The sequence below is a fragment of the Myotis daubentonii genome, chromosome 13 (assembly GCF_963259705.1).
Source record: "Myotis daubentonii chromosome 13, mMyoDau2.1, whole genome shotgun sequence".
NCBI lineage: Eukaryota > Metazoa > Chordata > Mammalia > Chiroptera > Vespertilionidae > Myotis > Myotis daubentonii.
The window spans coordinates 11,546,021-11,556,354 of NC_081852.1; the positions used below are offsets into that span (position 1 = coordinate 11,546,021).

Below are 10,334 nucleotides of genomic sequence, written 5' to 3' on the forward strand. Positions count from 1 at the left end.
CAAAACTTACCAAATTAGGATTGTGCACAAAGGTAAATTTTATTATGTAAATTATAAAACAATAAACCTGACCAAAAAGAAAAGAAAGATGTAGCTATCCACACTTATTGGTTCAATTTTTCATGCCTTAAAATGAGAATCATTAGATAGAAAGAATAATGGGTCTTAAGAAATTAACAGTTCAAACAAAGCACAAGTTCATGCTGCTTCTCTGCCTCCACGAACACTGCGCAGGTTTCTCTTGAAGTTTCTCAAGGAAGCTCATGCCTTTAGAACCAGCAGTTCCAGGTCACCTGCCCATGGAGGACTCACAAATGTGTGGAGTCTACTAGTTGTTTTATAGTCGGATTTATCCAGCTCTAAGGCTTGTGGTAAAAATTTCAACATGAGTTTGATCCTATTGTTAGAAGACAGCTGCTCTAAGTTCCCCATCCCTAGGTAGAGGGAACTCCCCTAGCCCACTACTCCATGCCTGCAAACATTGAACATTGGCGTTTCTAAGTTGCTGTGACTGAAATCTTAAAGAAGCAGGCTACTTTACAGGGCCAGTGCTCAAGTGTGCCCTTGACACTGAAGTTTGGTCTATCTATTGTATTTTACCAAATGGTGAATTGAAAATCGGAACTGAGCTCCTAAGTAATGGACATTGTTTCTAAGCAAAGGCCATGCTTACAGATGAGTACCATCTGAAGGGCAATTAGGAGTTTTAAAGTCAAATGGAACTTATATGGCATTGTACAGTATGAAATTCTGAAAGCTTTTTGACAAATGGCAGAAAAAGAGATGAAATTGAATGCCAATAACAGAAAATGTGACTCATATATGAGATATGATCCTTCTTGAACAGCCAGGTTCAGACACTGTGGGTGTCTCGTGTGATTGCACTGTGGGGAAATGACAGGTTTCTTGGTATTTACAGGGGAGCTGATGCCTGAAAAGCTGGAAAGGAATCTCTTAGTAGTACATGTAAACATATCTCATTGAGTAAGATCATGTGTCGCAGTAGTTAAGAGTTTGGGATTTGGAGTATGGCAGACCTTGATTGAAATGTTAATCTGCTATTTTCCAGCTCTCTAAATCCCTATTCTTTCCTCTGAAAGCAGGAAAGACAAACATTATTAACAAGGTAAATTAAAGATGGCATAAAATATATGTCACACACCTAGTGTGGTGCTGGCTCACAGAAAATGCTTAAGAAGTAGAATTCAATAGTATCATTTTTAAATTTTACCTCAGAACTAAAAGGATGCATCCACTCAGGTTTCAGTTGTACATCGGGTAGGTCAGAATATTTTTGTTTCTTGATAAGTGCTGGTTGGATGTTTGCAGATATGTTTCATTCATTGGCATCACCCAGATCTACTGAATGAAAAATAACAGCTCTGTGTAAGCCAGAGCAAGCATCTGAATACTGAGACTATGAAGGATAAAATGTTTATTCTATAAATATACTATAAAAATAAATTTAAAGTTATTAAAATTGATGTAAAAGAGCATGAATGAGTTATTTGTCCCTCCAAGAAATTAAGAGAACACAAAATAAAAATATAAATTGATGAAATAACTAGGAATACTGCTGAATCACAAGAAAATATACTTTCTATTTTTTTCTCCCAGTTCATTATATATTCAAACTGTAAGCCCACAAACTGATTGTTTAAAAGGGACCACCATATATAATCAGTAAAAATTAGACAAAGGCTCTAAACGGTATATTTTCTTTCCTTCTTTTATTTTATTAATGTGTTTCTTTTACCAAAATGTAACTTGTGAGAGCTTAATTTCGTGTTCCCATTTGAGATGAAGCTTTGAAAATTGCAGGCTTATATGGCAGATAGTGGAGGAAATCTCCCAATTAAAGTCTATATTATAGGATGAAAGCATAAACAAAGCATCTAACCACTTGCTTCCCTACCCTCTCACCATTAAATTATACTTAAAGCTAAAGGAAACATTTTCTATCATCACTGGATGTATTGCACATGCCAAGACTTCAAACAATTTCCCTATATATAGAAGAGCTCTAATGGAGAGATAACTTTAACCAGGGGCTAACTTACACCTCACACTTACCAGGAACTATGTACAGGAATTCCTCAAGAATCTGGTTATGGGCTCTCTGCTCCTCCTGTTTATCAGACAGCCTCTCTTCCTGCGCTGTGCCAGCAGCCACAACCCTGAGACATGGTGGTGAAGGTAGGAGTGAACGGATTTGGCCGCATTGGGCACTTGGTCACCAGGGCTGCTTTTAACTCTGGCAAAGTGGATATTGTCGCCATCAATGACCTCTTCATTGACCTCAACTACATGGTCTACATGTTCCAGTATGATTCTACTCATGGCAAGTTCAAAGGCACAGTCAAAGCTGAGAGCGGGAAGCTTGTCCTCAATGGAAAGTCCATCTCCATCTTCCAGGAGCGAGATCCCATCAACATCAAATGGGTTGATGCTGGTGCTGAGTACATTCTGGAGTCCACCAGTGTCTTCACTACCATAGAGAAGGCTGGGGCTCACTTGAAGGGCAGAGCCAAGAGGGGTATCATCTCTGCCCCTTCTGCAGATGCCCCCATGTTTATGATGGGAGTGAACCATGACAAGTATGACAACTCCCTCAAGATTGTCAGCAATGCCTCCTGCACCACCAACTGCTTGGCCCCCCTGGCCAAGGTCATCCATGACAACTTTGGCATTGAGGAGGGACTCATGACCACAGTCCATGCCATCACCAACATGGCCCCTCTGGAAAGCTGTGGCATCATGGCCGAGGGGCTGCCCAGAACATCATGCCTGCTTCTACTGGTGTTGCCAAGGCTGTGGGCAAGGTCATCCCTGAGCTGAATGAGAAGCTCACTGGCATGGCTTTCCGAGTCCCCACCCCCAGTGTGACAGTTGTGGATCTAACCTGCCGCCTGGAGAAAGCTGCCAAATATGATGATATCAAGAAGGTAGTGAAGCAGGAATCAGAGGGCCCCCTCAAGGGCATCCTAGGCTATACTGAGGACCAGGTGGTCTCCTGTGACTTTAACAGTGATACTCACTCATCCACCTTTGATGCTGGGGCTGGCATTGCCCTCAATGACCACTTTGTCAAGCTTGTTTCCTGGTATGACAATGAGTTTGGCTACAGCAACAGGGTGGTGAACCTTATGGTCCACATGTCCTCTAAGGAATAAGATCCCCTGGACCACCAGCCCTGACAAGAGGAAGAGAGGCCCTCAGCTGCTGGGGAGTCCCTGCCCAGATCAATCTTCCAACACCTGACCACCGTTTCCATCCCACACCCTCTGAAGAAGGGGAGGGGCATATGGAGCCCTATTTTGTTGTGCACCATCAATAAAGTTCACTGTACCCAAACAAAAAAAAAATCTTACCTAATAATAGACAGACATACTAATTGACTGTACCTTTGTTACACCCGAAGCCACGCCCACCAGCCAATCAGAGCGACTATATGCAAATTAACCCAACCAAGATGGCGACTGGCAGCCATGGAGCTGGAGCTAGCAGGAGGCTTGGTTGCCCCAATGATGGAGGAAGCCAAGCTTTCCAGCTGCGCGGCCAGCTCTGAACTCCACTCAAAGCAACAAAGTTTCAATTATAGAAGGTAAATAAACCCCAGATACCTGCTTGCAGCCACCATGGCCATGGAGCTGGAGCGAGCAGGGGGCTTGGTTGCCCCAGTGATGGAGGAAGCCAAGCTTCCCGGCCGGCTGCTGCTTCCTCTCAAGGCAACAAAGTTTCAATTATAGAAGGTAAATAAACCCCAGATACCTGCTTCCAGTCACCATGACCACAGAGCTGGAGTGAATAAAAACAAAAAAAGGAAAGGCTGGGAGCTTTGGTCACCGGGGGGCTTGGTCAGTCTGAAAACAGCCATCAGCCCCTCACCCAGGCTGGCCAGGCACCCCAGTGGGGACCCCCATGCTGAAGGGGGTTTGGGCAGCCTGAAAATGGCCCTCAACCCCTCACCCAGGCTGGCCAGGCACCCCAGTGGGGACCCCCACCCTGAAGGGGATTTGGGCAGCCTGAAAACAGCCTTCAGCCCCTCACTGAGGCTGGCCAAACCCCCATGGGGTGAGGGTCCCCACTGGGGGGCTTGACCAGCCTGAAAACAGCCATCAGCCCCTCACCCAGGTTGGCCAGGCACCCCAGCGGGACCCCCACCCTGATCCAGGACACCCTTCAGGGCAAACCAGTTGGCCCCCACCCGTGCACCAGGCCTCTATTCTATATAATAATTATGCAAATTAACCCTAACAGCAGAATGACTGGGAATGACTGGTCACTATGACACACATTGACCGCCAGGGGGAAGATGCTCAATGCAGGAGATGCCCCCTGGTGGTCAGTGCACTCCCACAGGGGGAGCTCTGCTCAGCCACAAGCCAGGCTGATGGCTGCCAGCACAGCGGTGGTGGCAGCAGCCTCTCCCGCCTCCTCAGCAGCACTAAGGATGTCCAGCTGCAGCTTAGGTCTGCTGCCTACTGGCAAGTGGACATCCCCCGAGGGCTGCCGGGCTGCCAGAGGGATGTCTGACTGCCAGCTTGGGCCTGATCCCCCAGGGAGCGGGCCTAAGCCAGTAGGTGGACATCCTCCGAGGAGTCCCAGGCTGCAAGAGGGCATAGGCCGGGCTGAGGGACTCCCCCAAGTGCACAAATTTTTGTGCACTGGGCCTCTAGTAAATAAATGAAGAAGAATCTGGTTATGGTTTTTCATCTAGAGAGGCAAGAGGGCAGGTGGAAGAAACAGTACTTGAAATCCCTCTTGGAACTGCTGATGGGTAATACTGGTGAGTCCTTGTTTGGGGACAGTGAAGGTTCCAACTGCATCCTTAGCCACAGGAAGCAGTCCTAGGCTGGAGAGATTCTCTCTTCTGTTGTGGCAGCAAGTGACCAGAAGAGATGCTGTTTCTGTTCAAGCAAAAAAGTCATATAGAGAAATCAGCACAGCGCAGAGACTTTTTCAACTAGCAAACCAGAGAGAGATAAATGCCCTAGCTAAGCAGCCCACGTAGCCTGCTCCTACAACACAGTTTTGGACCTCAGAATTCACCATGTCAATTTGCACCAACCAACTGTTGAGGGTAAGGTCTGATCAAAGGAATCTATTAGAAACCAAGCAGTATTACAAGGAAAAAAATAAGGAAAATGAGTCCACCCTGTATATATGGACATACACCTAAGTGATCTGGATGGAGAGCCCTTTATTCAGAGTAATCATTTAACAAAAACTGGCATAAAACCCATGAAAAAGTCAACACTGTTGGGGTCCAGCACAACACCAATAAAGAGGGAGAATTATGTAACTAGAAAGATGCAGAAGAATATGTATGTGTATATGCATCTCCAGTCCCATATCCATATCTATATTTATATGTATATTTTCATATATGTATATCTAATATGTCTATATCAAATTATAAAAGTTGCCTGCCTTATTCAGATTTTGTGTGCTGCTGATATTTCTCAAACTAGACTTTATTAGAGAAGGTTATAAAGAACAATGTGAAGATTATTAGTAAAAGATACAAAGACAAATACTTATCAACACCAAACAAGACGCTCTGGGTGACATTCCCATGGGATCTGTCCTTGCAGAAGGCAAGCAGCCAGCTCATATGGAGGCCTATTTTGTGCACATATATGTTTGTATGAATATGTAGACCACTTCTGTTTATTGACCAAGCCATCAGTAATCTTTTTCTTTAAATATATTTTTATTGATTTCAGAGAGAAAGGAAGGAGAGAGAGATAAAAACATCGACGATGAGAGAGAATCATGGATCAGCTACCTTCTGCATGCCCCTTACTGAGGATCAAGCATGAAACCCGGGCATCCACCCTGACCAGGAATTGAACTGTGACCTCCTGGTTCATAGGTCTTGACAACTGGCTTTAGTAAATTGTAAGTTTCTGTTTGAAAACAGTATGCACAGGTCAAGTGGCCAGGCATATCCCCACGTAGGGATTTTCTCAAAGCAAATGTAAAAATGGTCAATGCTTTTAAAACAGGGTCAGCAAGCCTTCTCTATAAAGGAGCAGGTGGTAATCCTTGAGGCTTTGTGAACTGTCGGCTCTGCCCTAGGGTAAAGCTACCACAGGCAATATGTAACAAAGGTACATCACCGGGTCACTGGGTGACAAAGACAGACAGTAGTTTAGTTTTGTCCCTTGGGCAATAGTTTGCTGACCCTGAGTTAGCAAGTATATGGACCATATGGTCTAACTAGGAAAAACCAAAAGCAAAATGGATTTTACAATTGTTTACGGAATTGAAACTTTTTATACTGGAGCAGAAGGAGGAAAAAATTAGATGACTAAAGAAAAGAGTACTATATCCAATAGTGTGTTCAGGTAATTTAAGAATCACTTCAGAATTGACACTTTGAGAGGGGAAAGCCATCTTCCTGCAAGAAGGCCAACTAAAGTTCTCCTGTAACGAAAACCTAAAGATGCTGAATAAATTGTACTTTTGTAAAAAGCCATAACAGGGCATTCCAAAACCTAGGAGAGAAAGACAGAGAAGATAATCTTCAGTTGTTAAAAAAAAAACAGAAAAAAAAAACAGAAAATAAAATTGTAAGTGACTTTACATTCCAGCTGGGGCTTAAATTGCCTGCGGTGTATGTGTTGGAGGAACACTTCGGGAAGTACTTTTACTAGGACTCAGAAGGTTATTTTTTTTAAATTTATTCCCCTTAATGCCAAGATACCAATAGACAATACTAAAATGGCACAGGGCCCATCATGTAGTGGATGCTGTGGTAGGGTATGTTCCTGCAGAACCAAGGCACTCACACATCCCCCCACCTGCTGACAGTGTTAGCAGCCAGGAATTGCTCTTGGCTAAATTGACTTGCCAAAGCTTTCACCTTCTTCAAAGGGTCAGCCTAAAACCTATTACTAGCCAAGGCAAAAGTTTCCATATTCAACACCTTTATGTCAGTTTGGGAAACCTCAGAAGAGTCTTCGGCTCTTTAAGGACCATCAGATGGTATCCACTTGTAACTGAATTGCAGTTTACCTTTCCTTCTGCTCGATCCTTCTTTCCTCACTTCTTTTAGGAATTGTTCTCTAGGGTCCATAAGTCACTGTCTCAAATTATTTTTCTAGGAAACTGGACCTGACACAGTCATCACCCAGCTTTATATATTAGCATTATTTCTTATATACTTAGATAATTCCCACAAACATTTTGGTAGATTAGCATATATTTATGAATCCATAAACATTATATAGTAATTTTGTAGCCATTTTAACTCTATGTATGGTATAATAGAATATATTATATGTGTACTCAAAATTGTTTTGGGGCTTATGTTTTCAAATAATGTTTAGCTCTTTAAAATATGACTCAAAGCAAATATGTCAAAATATTATGAGCTCTGCCCAGCCAGTGTGGCTCAGTGGATTGAGCCTTGCCCTATGCACTGGGGGAGTCGCAAGTTTGATTCCCGGTCAGACCACATGCCCAGGTTTCGGGCTTGATCCTCGGAAGGGAGCCTGCAGGAGGCAGCTGATCAATGTTTCTCTCTCATAAATGTTTCTATCTCATCAATTTTTCTGTCTTTCTTTCCTTCTCCTGTCCTCTCTCTGAAATAAATAAAAACATATTAAAAAAAAATACTAAGAGCTTATACTTTTCAAACACGGTCATATACATCTCTGGTATATCATTTCCTCTGTACTTCTTTATATTGAATGCTTCAGGATTAAAGATTTTTTTAAAACTAAACTAGCGTAATTCAAAGAAAAATAATGACAAATCTACAGTGTTCCTCCTCCACACCCATTTAGTCACTTGAGTCCAGATTATACTGCACAAAAGCCTTTTGCAGGGTGACTCAAACCAACTTACGTATCTAGTGCCATTGGCAGCTGCATGCTGGCTGGCTCTCCTGTTCTGGCCCATCGTTTTCAAAAGTATGTTCCATAGAAGGATATTCCTGAAAAATATTTTAGAGAAAAGCTACTCATTGGTCAAATAATCCATTAATTATGCAAGCCATAGGTCTCTTTTGGATGTACATTTGCTTCTCTACATTAAAGACAAAAAGCAATTCTGCAATTAAAAAAAACGAACAAAAAACACCTATTCAATTAACGGTTATTTCCAAATTTGTTTTTTCATTAAACATTTGCTTACGGAGTTTCTAATAAACTGCCCAGGGGATTAGCAAACTGTGGACACACTTCACATTCACCACCAGTTATATTTTCTCTGTTCACTGTCCATCATCAACCTTTCTATGAATTGCTGCCTCCAAGTTTTGCCCTGTTACCCTGTTGAGTATGTTTTTTTAATCCACCCAATACAATGATTTTTGTCCTTCTACCACAATTTAATATGTCACCTCTACTGTGTTGAGTGCCCAAAGCACGCCCTTAGCCATTAGAGAGGATCATAATTAGAAGCTCATAATTAGTTAAAAGCTTCCCTCCTTTAAGAATGGGTCTGTATTTGTTGTGTTCACTCTTTTTTTTTTTAATATATTTTATTGATTTTTTTACAGAGAGGAAGGGAGAGAGATAGAGAGTTAGAAACATAGATGAGAGAGAAACATCGATCAGCTGCCTCCTGCACATCTCCCACTAGAGATGTGCCCGCAACCCAGGTACATGCCCTTGACCGGAATCGAACCCGGGACCCTTCAGTCCGCAGGCCGACACTCTATCCACTGAGCCAAACCAGTTTTGGCTGTTGTGTTCACTCTTAGTGTCTAACCAGTACCTGGCACATAGATGGAGTTCAATAAATGTGTATTGAGTTCCTGGTGAGTGCATGGGTGGATAAATATGTGTTCTTTTAGAATTAATGTACCAATCTTATATTAAAATCACTTATTTATACATCTCTTCCATCAGACTGCAAGTTCCTCAACGGCAGGAATTGTAGCTGATTCATGGTTACATCTGCAGTGCTTAATACCATGTCTGTCATGTAGCAGATGCTCAAGAAATGCCATTTGAAATTTTGGGGGGGGGGAGATAGAAAAAATGTGGAAGAAACTAAAAAAAATCAACTATACGCAAGTCAAAATTGAACTATTCTCCTAAAAATATAATAGTAGAATAAGTAAAAAAATATTAGGTTAGGACAGTTAGCCTATTTCAAAGTAAATTATTTTTAACTCTTCCATGGAATTTTTTTCTCCCCTAAGGCTCTCATTTTTATATAGTGACAGTGACTCTTAAAGACAGTTAATCAGAGGTTTAAGTGCCAAGTCTCAGAAGAAATTTTAAGAAAAACAATGAGTTTGTGCAACTTATGAGCAGCTTCCAAGGTTTAGAACACAATGGCCTTCCACCAAGATGGCACTCCCTCAGAGGCACAGTGCATTCAGAACCTGGGTGACTTCCACCCAGATAGGCGACAATGCCCACAGTCCAACAGGGAGTAGGAGCTAATTGGTGTTGGAATTTTATAATTAGCTAACCTGCAATTGTTCAGCTTATCATTCTCCTTTACTGATCCAAGTCAAAAGTATCATGGTTCAAATATTCTTTCTGATTATCTCAGCTTCATCATTCTTGATAATTCTTCCTTCCACCCAACTATATCTGCCATTACTTTGAAACCTAGAACACGCTGTTGTTTGGCAAATACATTCTTTTGTATTTTTAATCTCCTCATAGAATTATCCCACAAATTCCATGCCTTTAGAAAAGCTCTACCATGAGATGCCCTTTCTCTCCAGCTTTCTCAGATAGGTTGATACATATCACACACGTGAAAGAACAGAGTAGAGAAGTGATCTTGGCATCTTCGCCCACTGTGCCACTGTTATGTACCACTTCTTTCTTCACATTTACTGTTAGAGCAGTGACTGTTTCTCTATATTCACTCCAGTACTTTTATTGGTCTTTTCTTCCTGCATCCCTGCCAATCCCCAGATGAGGTAGTAACTCTTCAATGTTCTTTCATAGAATCCTGTAATTTTTCAAGAGTAAATCAACATATGATTCTGAGTCTATGGATCCCCGTGAGTAAATATTACCTCTTTTATTTTATTATTGTACCCTAGTCTTTGGCCAGTGCCTACTCCCAGATTTTACTCTCCTAAGTATTTGTTGAAGAACTGAATACTTGTAGAGTATAGCAGGGCAATTATATCTAAGGCTCCATCTCAAACCTGACATATCATCACATCCCAGCTCTAATACTTGAGTACCTATACCATCAGTGAATCTAAACTTATACTTATAGGATGTTTGTATTTTAATTTGATGCTGGATAAATAGTGAACAAAGACAATCTCATATTAATGACTTTGGTTCATAAAGATTGTTAGTATCTTTCTCTATCTCACTGCTCCTGTGAGGTCCTCCTAAGTC

At 41.9% G+C, this 10,334-nt stretch overlaps 1 pseudogene; it reads left to right on the forward strand.

Annotated features, from left to right (window-relative positions):
- The first annotated feature begins 2,153 nt into the window (after positions 1–2,153).
- Positions 2,154–3,228, forward strand: LOC132214511 (glyceraldehyde-3-phosphate dehydrogenase-like; annotated as a pseudogene).
- The last annotated feature ends 7,106 nt before the right edge of the window (positions 3,229–10,334 follow it).